The sequence below is a fragment of the Leucoraja erinacea genome, chromosome 31, assembly GCF_028641065.1.
Source record: "Leucoraja erinacea ecotype New England chromosome 31, Leri_hhj_1, whole genome shotgun sequence".
NCBI lineage: Eukaryota > Metazoa > Chordata > Chondrichthyes > Rajiformes > Rajidae > Leucoraja > Leucoraja erinaceus.
Genome location: NC_073407.1, coordinates 20,359,027 through 20,373,409, shown reverse-complemented (window position 1 = coordinate 20,373,409; position 14,383 = coordinate 20,359,027). Strand labels below are relative to the sequence as shown.

Sequence of the window (14,383 nt, the reverse complement as noted above, 5' to 3'; positions counted from 1 at the left end):
TAAGTCACTATTTTATCACAACCACCTCCCATTTTAACAGAACATAAAACTCGGACCAAATTCCAGCACAAAAATCAAGAGGCATTTCACCCTGCTAATAAATGACTCGTATGTTAATAATTAAATTGACGAGTTGCTACCCAAATCTACTCCTCCTATGTCTGTGGTATGGGACGATCGACCTTAAAAGAGGAAGATTTCAATAGATAATTTAAAATGGAAATTATTTTTTTTATTGGCAATCGGAATTATTTTCACAGCTAATCTACAGCCAACAGGGTCTGTATTTCACTCACCGACCCTGACTGCTCCCCTCTCTTGTCATGGCCGTAGAGGACGACTTCGAAACCTAACCTGCTGGCCGGAAGCCGTGCGGATTGACGGCCCGATTCGCCAATGCGCTGGAGGGGGTAGGAGACGAGGCCAATAGCGGCGCTGCGGAGGCGGGATCTTCCCGCAGGCAGGTTTGGTTGAGAGTGCAGAGCGGGAACGATTCGCTTGACGTCATCGTTTACGGCGGGCAGTCGTTGGGGAAGTGTGTGATTGGCAGGTTGATGGACCAATCATGCCGAGGTTGCGCTGTTATCCCCGCCCCCCCTTGCAGGTGAGAGACTGACAGGTGGCCATCCCTTCTTCAGCCTGTCAGGAGAGAAGGAGAGGGAGAGGGAGAGGGAGAGGGAGAGGGAGAGGGTACAGGTACAGGTACAAAGAGCATGCAATCACAAATATTTGAATAGATTCCACCATTTCTATTCTTTTTTTGTGTCTATCTACATTTTCTAACATTGTTTCACAATTGGCTATATTGTTACAACGAATAGAGGCACAAGAGGAATTGAGGTGAATTGTGGTGAATCGAGGACCATAGGACATAGAGTTAAGGTGATGGGGAAAATAATCTGAGGGGTAACTTATTCACACAAAAGGTGGTGGGATGTATGGAACAAGCTGCCAGAGGAGGTAGTTGAGGCAGGGACTTTGCCAAAATGTAAGAAACAGTTAGACGAGTACATGGAAAGGACAGGTTTGGGGGGATATAGACCAAATGTTGGCAATGTGGGACTAGTGTAGCTGGGCAGGTTGGGTCAAAGAGCCTGTTTCCACACTGTATCACTCTATGACTCTAAGAGACTGCAGATGGGGCAACAAACAATCTGTGGTTTAAACCAAAGATAGACACAAAATGCTGGAGTAACTCAGCGGGACATAGAAACATCGAAAATAGGTGCAGGAGTAGACCATTTGGCCCTTCGAGCCAGCACCGCCATTCAATATGATCACAGCTGATCTTCCAGAACTAGTACCCTGTTCCTGCTTTCAGTCACCTTCTTCAGGGTCTTGATCCAAAATGTCACGTATTCCTTCTCTCCAGAGATGCTGCCCGTCCTGCTGCAACTATGCCAGTATTTTGTGATCTGCTGGAGGAACTCAGCAGGTTGAACAACATCCGTGCGGGGAAAGGAATAGGCAGCGTTTTAGGTCAAAACTCTTCAACAATCCCTTTATTTTGTTGTCAAACTTTTGACATTAGGAACATTTGCCCCCTGCCAAGTATCGCGCACAAACCCCCACACTGCAGCAGAGCCACTGTTGTGCCGCTGCCGGTCGGAACGCCTGTTGAATGTTTAGTAGAGTGTTAAATTTGTTCATGACATGTATTTTTTAATTTTAATTCCTTTTATTTTTTTGTCAAACTGAATTTGACATTAGGAGAATTGCTTCTCAATATAACTAAAGCTAATCAAAAAGAGAGAATTTAAAGCTTTACTACATTAAATATATATTAGAATTGCAAATTGTCGTTCGAAAATTGTATATTTTTGGAAATCAAGAGCAGGGCACTATAAATTTTGTTTGGCATCTGTGAACCAGAGGAAAATGGTGTTGTTTACATGAACAAATTACCTAACAGAAATTCTGCTCTGCTACATGTTAGGTTAAAGGTCATGTTGACATGAGCACTAGATGCATCCCTTCTTCATTGGCAACATTTAACATTAGCTTTCCAACCTTGTCACCTTTGGCTAGAAGGCAACAGAGGGAAAAAGAAGCTTAAATTAGGGCTAAAACAATCCACCTTATGACATTTAGATTGTCCTCAATATCCATCCCTGACATAATTCATCCAGTGACTGCTCTCTGGACGGGAATAATGTGTGCAGATTGCTCCAGAGATTGTCCGTGACAAGCCCTTGGAATAAATGATTAACGTGTCCAAGTTTTCATATCTCACGTGTGTCAGATAAAGAACCCACTGAACACGTGTACAATACATGTCGGCAAGGATAGCAGGGCAGAAGGTTACAAAGGCATAGTCGTTGGGATTGTCAAGTGATTATATGATGGTATTAATGAGCTGAATGTGTGAAGCTCATAATTAATTGTGACAGGTGCAGACTTGAACATGAGCAAACATAGTCCCTGCAGAATGTGTCACAAATCAAATCTGTCAAAATGGAACAATGTAGAAACAGCTGCAGATGCTGATTTACTAAGGGAAGACACCAAATACTGGTGTAACTCAGCGGGCCAGGCAGCATCCCTAGAGAAAAACATGGATAGGTGACGTTTTGAGATGAGACCTTTCTTCAGATTGAATCTGGAGATGTTATTTAGTGTAGGTTATTAAAATAAATGGTGAAGGCCAATATGCTCTAACTAAACCCAATGTTACTTGTTGGCCAGGTACATTTAGGAAGTTTGGCAAATTTACTTATGTGGGAGCAATCAATATCTTATTTCAAAAAGTAATAGGAAACAGCCAAATTATTTCAGCCCAGTGCTTTCAGAAAATAGTGAGAGGTCGCTTTGAAACAGTAGCAACAAGAATGTACAAATATAATTGGTGTCACTAATTTCAGTAGTTTTTATTTAAGGGCAACCTCTTCTCTGCCCAGCAGAGGGAACCATTGCACCATCAAACCATTGCACCTTCATTAATTTTAAAAAAATATTTTTTTGAAATATATTTAATTGTCATATATATTGTTAATAGAACAATGGAATTCTTACTTGCAGCAACTTAAAGGGACAAGATAAGATACAAGATACATTTATTTGTCACTTACCAATCCGTACAGTGAAATGTATGGTCGCCATACAGCCATACAAAGAGCACAGAGCACGATAGATTTTTAACACAGACATCCCCACACAGCGGGATCAAAGTTCCCACTGTGAGGGAAGGCTCCAAAATTCAGTCATATTCCTCTGTAAACAGACATTCAGCTGTAATACTTGTGCAGAATAACCGAAGTAGGTAGTGTAACCAAAGGCACAGTCCATACAAGTTCATAGTTGGTGAGGTTAGTGTTGTGTAGTGTTCAAGAGCCTGAAGAAACTGTTCTTGAAATTCCAAAGTTCTTTCCAGCCATCTGCAGTGGTGATGTGAGAATGTCACAGCAAATTTGCACCCAAAGTTCCCCATACCACTGTGTAAATAATGACTGGATTATCGCAACTTCTGCAGAGTTGACGGAGAACAGAAAATTAGAACTAATGTTGTGAATAATATCCTAAATCTCCAAATGGTGTCTCCCCAGACTTCCGATCCCTGGACTTTTGAGGGCTATTTGAACTCACTGCTTCTGAATGTAGCAAGAATCACTATCAAAACAAGACACAAAATGCCGGAGTAACTCAGTAGGTTGGGCAGCATCTCTGAAGAACATGGATAGGTGACTCTATTCTGAAGAAGGCTCCCGACCCGAAATGTTACCTATCCATATTCTCTGGAGATGCTGCCTGTGTTACTCCAGCACGTTGTGTCTTTTTTGTAAACCAAATTCTGCAGTTCCCTGTTTCTACAGGAATCACTATCAACACAGGCACCGCTGGGATATTTTGATTTTCTCTTCTCTTTTGCTCCTTTGATTTCCTAGTTGGTTAATTGTACTGTAAAAATAGACTTATCCCCTACAATAGCCTTTCAGAATTATTCCAAAGCATGTTGCTTGAATGATTTTTAAATTCTATTGTAAATTCAGAAATGTGGCAGCCAAATCTTTTTTTTTAAGCATCGACAATTGAAAGATAAATACAGTCTGAGGTGTCCAGGCAAACTCCCCGTTTTTCCTTGGAGGGCAGTTAGGACTATGGTTTATTATCTCCTCAGACTAGCACTGTCCCTGTACCATAATGCGAGTGTTGGCTTAGACTTTGTGTTCAAAGTGTGAAGCAGGTCTAGTAGCCCCCTCAGACTAGGCTACACCCCAGTGCAGTAACAAATTATCGATAAACTCTTTGAGGCCCTTGACCTTTCGCTGAGAGCATCACTGACCCACCACTGATAATTAAACATTGCTTGCTCTGAGAAAGGGTGGTCGATGAGTCAAAGGGTGCTAGATGCTTAGATCCCAGGCAAAAACTTCTCAGAATGACAAAATGCTTTTTCTAAAATAAACGATGATTCTTAAACTATATTTATTTGGGGTTAAACATATGAACAATTTGGGATTTTTTAAGATTGCTGCACCATCCCTGATTATATGCGTTGCGTAGAATTCAGCGTTATCTCTCAAGCAAGGAGTCGGAAAGTGAAGGCAGGGCTGTCATTTATTTCTGGACTGTGCGTATGTTCCTTCTGCATTTCTAGCAGAGCATGGAGGATTGATTGACGATGCCTTGTAAGTCTGGCTCCTGGGTTGATTGACAGTCCGTGCATTGTGAGCCTTTCAGGGCGGGATAGAAATAGGCGCAAGTTATTTGAGAGGAAATTTGGGTTTAGGAAACGTTTTTCACTGTCGTTCACATTTCGTAAACGCAGCCTGGGCTTCAGTAATCCCCCCACACCCTGTCGTGCTTGTACCCACAGTCAGGATGCCGTAGTCAGGTCCAGAATAAGCAGGGAAGAGGAGGGTGGGGTGCAACCCGTTGATTAAAGTGTGATGGATGGCATATTAACCACAGGACTTTTTATCAGACCAGTGCAGTGAGACCCCATGACTGGGCAGATTCACACAAGGAAGAACATAGCCTCAAGAAATCAGAATGTCAGATTAAAGCCTGCCACTGAGTAGTAATTGTCCTTAAAAAACAGACATAAACGTCAGTCCACTGCTAATTTTTGTTTCTAAGCAAATACGAACAGGAAGGATTGAAGCAGGAGTCACTCTTTGTACCACACACACACCCACTCCGCCATTCAGTAAGACGGTGGCTGATCTTTGACCACTCTTCTTCATGAACTTCATATCCCTTGATCCCTGAAAAATTCTATCAATTTTTGTCTTTAATATACCCAGTGTCTAATCCTACAAAATCCTCCTGGGGAGAGAACTTCAAAGATTCAACCCCTTGGTTTCGGTGAGATTTCTTTACATCTCCATTTTCAATGGTCAACTCCTTTTAGTGAGACCGTCACCCCCGATTCCCAGACAGAGAAACATTATCCTTACATTTACACTCCTGAGATGTTTTAAAAGGTTGTTTGGTCAGTAAGATCAATTCTTTCTCTGAGCCCAAGTGGCATTTTCCTTTCTGTTGACATCAGGTGGGAAAAGCCAGGAAGATATTGATGATCAGAGAGACCTGTGTGGACAGGAAACAATCAACAAGGCATATATTATGTCAGAGTTGACTGCAAAAAGCGTAGTAAACTGCAAAGAAGTCTTACTCCAATTATATAAGGCCTCAGTGAACCATACCTGCAATTTTGTGTACATTTTAAATCCCCTTACCTAAGGAAGGATGTGCTTGCATGCGAGGAAATGCAGCAAATTCTTGATTTGCAAGGGTGTCGGGGTTATGGGGCGAAGGCAGAAAATGGGGTTGTGTGGGAAAGATAGATCAGCCATGATTGAATGGCAGAATAGACTTGATGGGCCGAATGGCCTAATTCTCCTAGAACTTATGAATATGAAATTCTCATTGGATTGGATTTTCCAATGAAGTGAGATCGAATAGACTAGACCCTGTGGAAGTTACCGTTCTGTATTTCTCTTTGAGAGGAAAAATAATTTCCTCCAACACATTAAGCACTTTGATTAATTCCTCCCCACACCCCCTTCAATCTTCCAAGTTCAATGCAACCTATCATGACAATCAAACCGTCAATCAATTTGCGCTAGAAGTGCTTCTTTTGGGTTCCTGAGCAGTGGCTCCCGGCTGTGAAAGTCACCATTAATAATTAAAATTTACACAATCAGAGTATGACTAAATTCTGAAACTCTCCGCACTCACAAGGTCAGGGCTTCTGGGCTGAGGTCAGGGAGAGCACAGCTGAAGGGAACAATTCTGTAGCCGACTGATAACTTTATCAAACACTGCCTCACTACCAACTGCCAGCTCTGTTGTCACTGGTCTGGGAGGATAAGTCCCTTCTACCGAAAACATCGAGTCTTACTGACAGTCAAAACCAAAAGCACATTCCTATAGGTTCAAATTACATTTGAATCCATTGATTTTGAAACATTTCCTAATTTGGGCGATCCCTGGGAAGACAAATGTTTTCTGTCTGAGGGAGAGCACCAAGATGGTGCCCAAGTGTGTGGGCAAGTTGGGCCGAAGAGCCTGTTTCCACACTGTATCACTCTATCACTCTATGACTCTTTGTGTGCTAGTCACAGAAGTGGATCTGCAATCGCGCATTACAACCGCTCCACTATTTTAAACCTCTACTCCAGCAGGCACTGTGGACGGCTCGATTGTAATCACGCATTGTCTCTCCGCCAACTGGTTAGCACGCAGCAAAAGCTTTTCACTGTACCTCGGTAAAAGTGACAATAAAGTAAACACAAACTTAACTCGATTAAACTAAACTCATATGTATTAAAATACCGGTTTGCCAGCAGAGCCAATATTCTGCAAATGAATTAAAAGAAGTGAAAATTTTGGGGCATAATTGGTCCCTATTTTCCGAGGTTTAGCATAGTGAGGAGGGATCACGCCAAAATGCAAATGATTCTCAGTCCTGGCTAGGTTGATAAAGAGGAGCTGCTTCCTCCCTGTCGGGAAACTCGAAAATGAGTAATTGCAGACTCGGAATTAAGGTCAGGCAATCATGAATAAAATAAGGAGTGGTTTCTTTACCATGCAAAATATGTTCCTGCAACCCCCTTCCCTCCTCCACCACCCCATACACCCACCTACCCCATCCCCACTACCCTCCTGGTTGTGAACCTTTGGAATTCTCTCCTCCTGGCTGATTTGGCCATTCAGTCAATGAACATAGTCAAGACTGAGATTGAAAGATAGGACACTGAGGGGCAACCTTTTCACTCGGGGAGGTGGGTGGTATAAGCTGCCACGGGAATTAGTTGAGCCAGGTAATATAACAGCATTTAAAAGACACTTGGACAGGAACATGGATAAGATAGATTTACAGCGATATGGGTCAAATACCAGCAAAAGGGACTAGCTTTGGATGGGACATCTTGGTCAGCATAGATGAGCTGGGTCGAAGGGCCAGTTTCCATGCTGTATGACTTTAAACTCTATGATAGATGTTTGGATATTGAGGAAATCAAGGGGTATAAAGGTAAGCACAAGAATAGACCAGCGGTAGGCCAGGCATGATTTTATTAAATAACAAAGCAGGCACCAGGGCTAATGTAAGCCTACCCTAATGTTTAGTTCTTCCCTCCGGAAAACGAACACAGTTTCAAAATGACTGAGCAGAGATTCTCAGCACAACATTACAAAAGCTTCCAAACAGCCGCAGCTGACATCTAATGTGCTGGCTAATAGTCAAGAGAAATGCTCATGGTTTCTTTTTGGAAAAAGAAGGATACAATTATTTTTCCAGGTTATTACTGGAAAAGGAAATATTTTTCCTTTAAGACATAAGCTGGAGTAACTAAGGCAGCATCTCTGGAGAAGGGTCTCGACCCGAAACATCACACAATTCCTCCTCTCCAGAGATGCTGCCTGTCCCGCTGAGTTACTCTGGCTTTTGGTGTCTATCAGCCATAAGACATGGGAGCAGAATTGGGCCATTCAGCCCATCAAGTCTGCTCCGCCATTCAATCATGGCTGTTTTATTTTCCCCTTTTAACGCCATTCTCCTGCCTTCTCCCCGTAACCCTTGACACCCTTACTAATCAAGAACCTATCAATCTCTGCTTTACATATACCCAATTATTAAACTCCCAAAGATGGACACCAAAAGCTGGAGTAACTCAGCGGGACAGGCAGCATCCCTGGAGAGGAGGAATTGGGTGATGATTTGGGTCGAGACCCTTCTCCAGGGATGCTGCCTGTCCCGCTGAGTTACTCCAGCTTTTTGTGTCTATCTTCGGTTTAAACCAGCATCTGCAGTTCCTTCCTACACATTAAAATCCTAAAGCTGAGGTTAAGAATCGAAGAGCTAGAAGTGAGAATGGAGGAAAGATTTTGCGCCACGGGAAATAAAGATATGGAGTAAATTGCCAAATATGTTCACTGAGGCAGACTATATATGTTAAAGTGCAGTTAGCTGTATTTACATACACATAAGGGTTGGAGAAATCGAGTATCATGGTACGTGTGTTGCTTGGGGGCTCAATGTATCCTGAGCTAGATAGGGCTCTTAAAGATAGCGGAGTCAGGGGATATGGGGAGAAGGCAGGAACGGGGTGCTGATTGGGGATGATCAGCCATGATCACGTTGAATGGCGATGCTGGCTCAAAGGGCCGAATGGCCTACTCCTGCACCTATTGTGTATTGTCTATTGGGTTAAAAGCCATTTAGCGTCTTTAAAGATTAATTTATTGATTGAAAGATTGATTCAAATCATACAGCATGGAAACAAGCTCTTTGGCCCACCGAGGCCACACACGTTCTATGTTATTCCCACTTTCACATTCATTGCCTACACACCAGGGACAATTCCCAGAGGCCGATTAACCTACAAACCTGCACATCTTTGGGATGTGGGAGGAAACTGGAGCACCCGGAGAAAACCCACGAGGCCGCAGGGAGAACGTGCAAACTCCACACAGCCAGCACAAGGTCAGGATCAAACCCGAGTCTCTGGCACACTGGGAGACAGCAGCCCTACCAGCTGCACCACTGTGACCCTCAATGTGTTTATACCCCAATATTTGTGGGTATACAACTCTCCTTCATTCCCCTCATTCTAGGTTTACGGTGACTTTGGCTACTTATTTGACACATTGATAGGAAGTGTTGTGGATCGCGGATTGAGTTGGTTGGCAGTGTGTTTTACAGCCAGAAATAGAAGCCTGGTTAATCCCACTCCTAGCAGAAATGATTGGTAGCCAGGAAATTGATCCCTACTGTTTAAGAGGGAACTGCAGATGCTGGAGAATCGAAGGTTACACAGAAAAGCTGGAGAAACTCAGCGGGTGCAGCAGCATCTATGGAGCGAAGGAAATAGGCAACGTTTCGGGCCGAAACCCTTCAATTGATCCCTACTGTTGGGTCGTGCACTTTGAACAGAAAAGGGGAAAAAAATGGGGAGAAAAACATATTGGCAAATTGACAAAAATATTTTCAGACTTGTAAAGAAATCTCAACCAGCCCAACTGAACCAGCTTATCAAAGGAGCTCATTTAAAATGAAAAACAATCCTCTTGTCAGCCCAACTTTGATTAACAAATGAGCAAAATGCAAAGTTTTCCTGAGCGTCATCTAAGAGTCTGTTAAATGCTCTTTATCTTACAGAATCCAGCCCTGCCATAAGGAGCTGATTATGAATGGGGACGACTCCCCTACCTCACCACGACTTCCCCCCTCGGCCCTTCGCTCTCACTCACTCATCATTACTGCCCTTCAGTAAAGTTGCTACTCTTTACTCCTGCCCTCTGTTCTATACTTTGCTTCAACACTTCACTCCCCCTCCCTGTTCCCACTTCACATTCTGTCTCTATACGTGTCATTTATGACTCAGTGCGTAGCAAACGCTCATCACTAACTTAGAACACTAAGTGCTGGAGTTATGCCCCTGTCCCATCTAGGAAACCTGAACGGAAACCTCTGTTGACTTTGCGTCCCACCCAAGGTTTCCGTGCGGTTCCCGGAGGTTTTTGTCAGTCTCCCCACCTGCTTCCACTACCTGCAACCTCCGGCAGCCACCTGCAACCTCCGGGAACCGCACGGAAACCTTGGGTGGGACACAAATTCTCCAGAGGATTCCGTTCAGGTTTCCTAAGTGGGACACAGGGGCATTACTCAGCAAGCCAGGCAGCCTCTCTAGATGGCATATTTTGGGTCGGGGCCCGACCTGAAACGCCATCTATCAATGACCTCCAGGGATGCTGCCTAACCCGCAGAGTTAAGTGTAACTGAGTTACACTTTGTGTTCAGCATCTGCAGTTCCTTGTGTCTACTCATCACTAAGATCGTTGGATTATGTCCCCTCTCCAGAGATCCAGAGATCCTAGCGCAAGGTCCTGGGTAACGTACCCAGTCGAAAGTGAGAAGAAGCATCACTTCAAAGTGTCGACACAAGTAACTGCAGATACTGGAATCTTGAGCAATAAACAAAGTACTTAAGGACTGAGTCTGAACAAGAGTCCCAGCCTGAAATGTCATCAGTTCATTCCCTCCACAGATGCTGCCTGATCCATTGAGTTCCTCCAGCACTTTTTTTCACTTCAGTGTCATTTGTGTAGATGTCATGTTCAACCAAACCCTCATTCGGTCTTTACATGGGTACGAATGATCCCATCACATTTCCCATGAAAACTTATTTATTGGGTCCTGGTGCATATTTAATCTTCTCCGACATCATCTGGTTATTATCTTAAGGTTGTTTGAGTTTAGTTCATTAGCACGTGTGCCGAGGTACACTTTTGTTGCGTGCTAGTCAGTCATTGGAAAGACTATACATGGTTACAATCGAGCCATCCACAGTGTACAGATACATGATAAAGGGAATGAGTTCTTGCTGTGCATGCAATTCATTACAAGTAAATAAACTTCACAAATATTAAACTGCTTAAGGGATTAATTAGATATTGGACAGCATCACCATCAACCCACATCCTATCACTGAATTATGTAAAGATTGCAGTTGAAAATGTATTGGGTTTCTGTATGTCAGGAGCACCAGAGCCTAGAAATAGGTGACACCGTGATTTTGTGCGTGCTGAAGTAATTTAATATCAATTCTGAACTCTTTGTGATCAAAGGTACACAAAATTGCTGGAGAAACTCAGCAGGTGCAGCTTTGTGATCAAGTTCTTCATACATGTTTTAAGGCAGAGATAGGTACATTCTTGGTTAGTACAGGTGTCAGGAGCTATGGGGTTAGGAGGGAGAGATAGATCAGCCATGATTGAATGGTGGTGTTGACTTGATGGGCCAAATGGCCTAATTCTGCTCCTATCACTTATGACCTTATGCATCATGTGCTTTGCCAAATTAGTTCTTCGCCTTAGCTCATGTCCTCAGCCTGTCCTTAGCTCCAGTGCTATACACAGAGCCACGAGATATAACACAAATGTCTTACTGTGTGTGGCTTGATGTTACTTGCATAAAAGTAATTTATATATAAGGGACCGTGAACTGAATGGGCAAGTCGCACTGAGTTTCACTTCGCAAGCCACCTCAGGCCTGCATTTGCATTAACTAATGGAGGCAAACCTCTGCCCCTTTGGCCATTTTATTTTTAAGGCAGAGATGGTTCAACACTTGATAAGGAAGGGGATAAACAGAAATGCAAAGTTAAGCTTGCAGTCAGGCCGGCTGCGATCTCATTAAATATTCTTTCGATTGTTTTATATGTGGGATGGGGGAAGTAATTGCACAACTCCTTGGGCCAAGATGGCGCCGTAACGTGGCGACTCTCTGCGTGTTGTTCCAGAAGGATCTATTGTACTCATGTATAGTGTGTTTTGATCGGATAACATGTAGAATCAACATTACACTGTATCTCTGCACATGTGACAATAAATAAACTAGAAGGAACCAAATTTAAGCTTTAGGTACTCATGTGGATCAGCGGGTGCAGCAGCATCTATGGAGCGAAGGAATAGGCAACGTTTCGTCCCGAAACGTCAACATTTCCTTCGCTGTAGATGCTCTGCACACGCTGAGTTTCTCCAGCTTTTTTGTGTAACCTTCGATTTTCCAGCATCAGCAGTTCCTTCTTAAACAAATTTAAGCTTTAACTCACCTCACAGCTTTGAGGTAAGAGGGGCAAAGTTTAACGCAGATGTGTGGGGCAGAATTTTAGACAGACGCTGCTTGAGGTGGTGGAGGCAAATACAATAGCAGCATTTAAAGGGCTTTTAGAAAGGCACATGTATATACAGGGAATGGATGGATTTAGATCACATGCAGGCAGAGGAAATCAGTTTAATTTGCCATCATGTTCAACATGGACATTGTGGGCTGTTCCTGTGCTGCACTGTTCAAGGTGCTAAGAATGCCTCCTCCATTAGCATGGGGACCCAGAACTGGATCCCTGACTAATTCTCTCCATCTTTCCAAATTCCCTGGAGAATAAGAATCCAATCCAATAACAATAGGAGTATACCAAATTCTGAGAAAGTTATATTTATATATGCGGGAGTTGCTGTGTTAAAATTGGCCACCGTGCTTCTTATTTAACAATATGAACTGCATTTCAGAAGGAGCTCTGTAAAATCCTCTTGAACACCCAGCACGGTGGCGCAGCGGTAGAGTTGCTGCCTCACAGCGCTCACCGCGCCAGAGACCCGGGTACGGTCCCGACTATGTGCTGTCTGTACAGAGTTTGTACGTTCTCCCCGTGACTGCGTGGGTTGTCTCCGAGATCTTTGGTTTCCTTCCCCACTCGAAAGATGTGCAGGTTTGTAGGTTAATTGCCTTGGGTTTGTTTACTTGGTATTAATTTGAATTTTCCCTCGTGTGTGCAGATTAGTGTTAATGTGCAGGGATCGGAGCTAGGTGCGGACTCGGTGGGCCGAACGGCCTGTTTCCGCGCTGTGTCTCTAAAACCCTGAGGGTGCAAAATACACTATTTAAATGTAAGTTTTTTTCTTTATTTCATAGAAATTAGGTGCAGTAGGCCATTCGGCCCTTCGAGCCTGCATCGCCATTCAATATGATCATGGCTGATCATCCAACTCAGTATCCTGTACCTGCCTTCTCCCATACCCTCTGATCCCTTTAGCCCAAGGGCCACATCTAACTCCCTCTTAAATATAGCCAATGAACTGGCCTCAACTACCCTCTGCGTCAGAGAGTTCCAGAGATTCACCACTAACTGTGTGAAAAATGTTTTCCTCTTCTCGGTCCTAAAAGATTTCCCCCTTATCCTTAAACTGTGACCCCTTGTTCTGAAAGAAAAAAAAATATTTTTTACTTTCTTGCTATTTCGCTTATTTTATTTTCTTCTATTATTTTCAGATTATTTTCTTTCCTTTTTCTCTACCTATCTTTTGTTCCCTCTCTTTCAAGTGTTTTGTTCATTTATTTCCTTCCCCCCTTTGTTGACATCCTGGGCGACAGGGTTTTACTCTGGTTCTCCGTCAAACAAAGTTAGGATAACTTTGCCAACAGGTGTCGCGATGATTACCTTTGTGGTCCTAAATCTCTAACTGATGGTTTAAATGAGCCATTTCCCAGGTAAATAGCCAAACTGTGAACCATTGTATGTACCGATTATCTGATTTGTTGGATATAGAGTGTTGATAATGTTGGGCCAATTAATGGAAATCAGGATTGACACTTTATGCATCATTTTCATAATGTTGCCCCGAACCCTCGTTTGTCTTACCTGCAATCTTACCTCCTGACTCACAAAACCTGTCAGTCGGGATCCTGTCTCTGGATCCTGATTTGCATACTCAGTTGTCCAGGTGTCTCTATTTTGCTTTAACTCTACGGAAAAACCTTATACATACAATGTGCCTTTCACCAAGTCAAAAGTTGCTAAAATGCTAACGCCACTTAAATAGTCCTGAGCTCTGATCACTGTTGTCATGTGACCTCCGCAATTCACTGTTGCACCGAACACCATAGCCCCACCCCGGCTCGGCCCTGCCCCGCAAAAGAGTGGGTCGCCCTGAACCGGCTCCGTACAGGGGTCGGCCGGTTCAACGCCACCATGCATCGCTGGGGGGCTGCGTTCACCAGCAGCCTGCGTGTGTGGAGCAGACCAGCAAACAGCGTAGCACGTCATTTACGACTGCGCTGTCCTCCGCCCCCCTGCTGGAGGGGTAGAGCTCACGGCCCTCGACAACAGCACATTGAACTGGCTACAGCGCCTAATAATGACCAGATCAATAGATTTTTTAGTTAGTTAGTTGAGCAATGGGTATTGACTAGAACAAGCTTTACCTTTTCAAAAACAGATCAAATCTCATATTTAGTCACTCACCAACGTACGTAAGGATCATGTTCCATGAACCTTTACGTAAGTCAGATTTTACGTAGGTCAGCATCACCATCTTCATCCGCTGCCCGAAATAACTCACTGAGAGCACAGTGTAGCAATGAACTGCAGACGCTGGT

The 14,383-nt window shown here is 43.6% G+C and overlaps 1 protein-coding gene and 1 long non-coding RNA gene across 5 annotated transcripts in view; both read right to left on the bottom strand.

Moving 5' to 3' along the window:
- miga2 (mitoguardin 2) overlaps positions 1 to 370 on the bottom strand; it is a 34,961-nt gene extending 34,591 nt beyond the window's left edge. For all 4 annotated transcript variants that reach the window (XM_055660250.1, XM_055660251.1, XM_055660247.1 and 1 more), the window contains exon 1: positions 297 to 370. The gene's annotated coding sequence lies outside the window, so the exon portion shown is untranslated. The remainder of the gene's footprint in view (positions 1 to 296) is intronic.
- Positions 371 to 1,746: 1,376 nt separating this feature from the next.
- Positions 1,747 to 14,089, bottom strand: LOC129712073 (uncharacterized). Its single transcript, XR_008725986.1, has 3 exons — positions 13,647 to 14,089; positions 5,397 to 5,529; positions 1,747 to 3,463 (listed from the first exon to the last, which is right to left on the bottom strand). It is a non-coding gene; the product is annotated as an uncharacterized LOC129712073 (long non-coding RNA).
- Between the last annotated feature and the right edge of the window lie 294 nt (positions 14,090 to 14,383).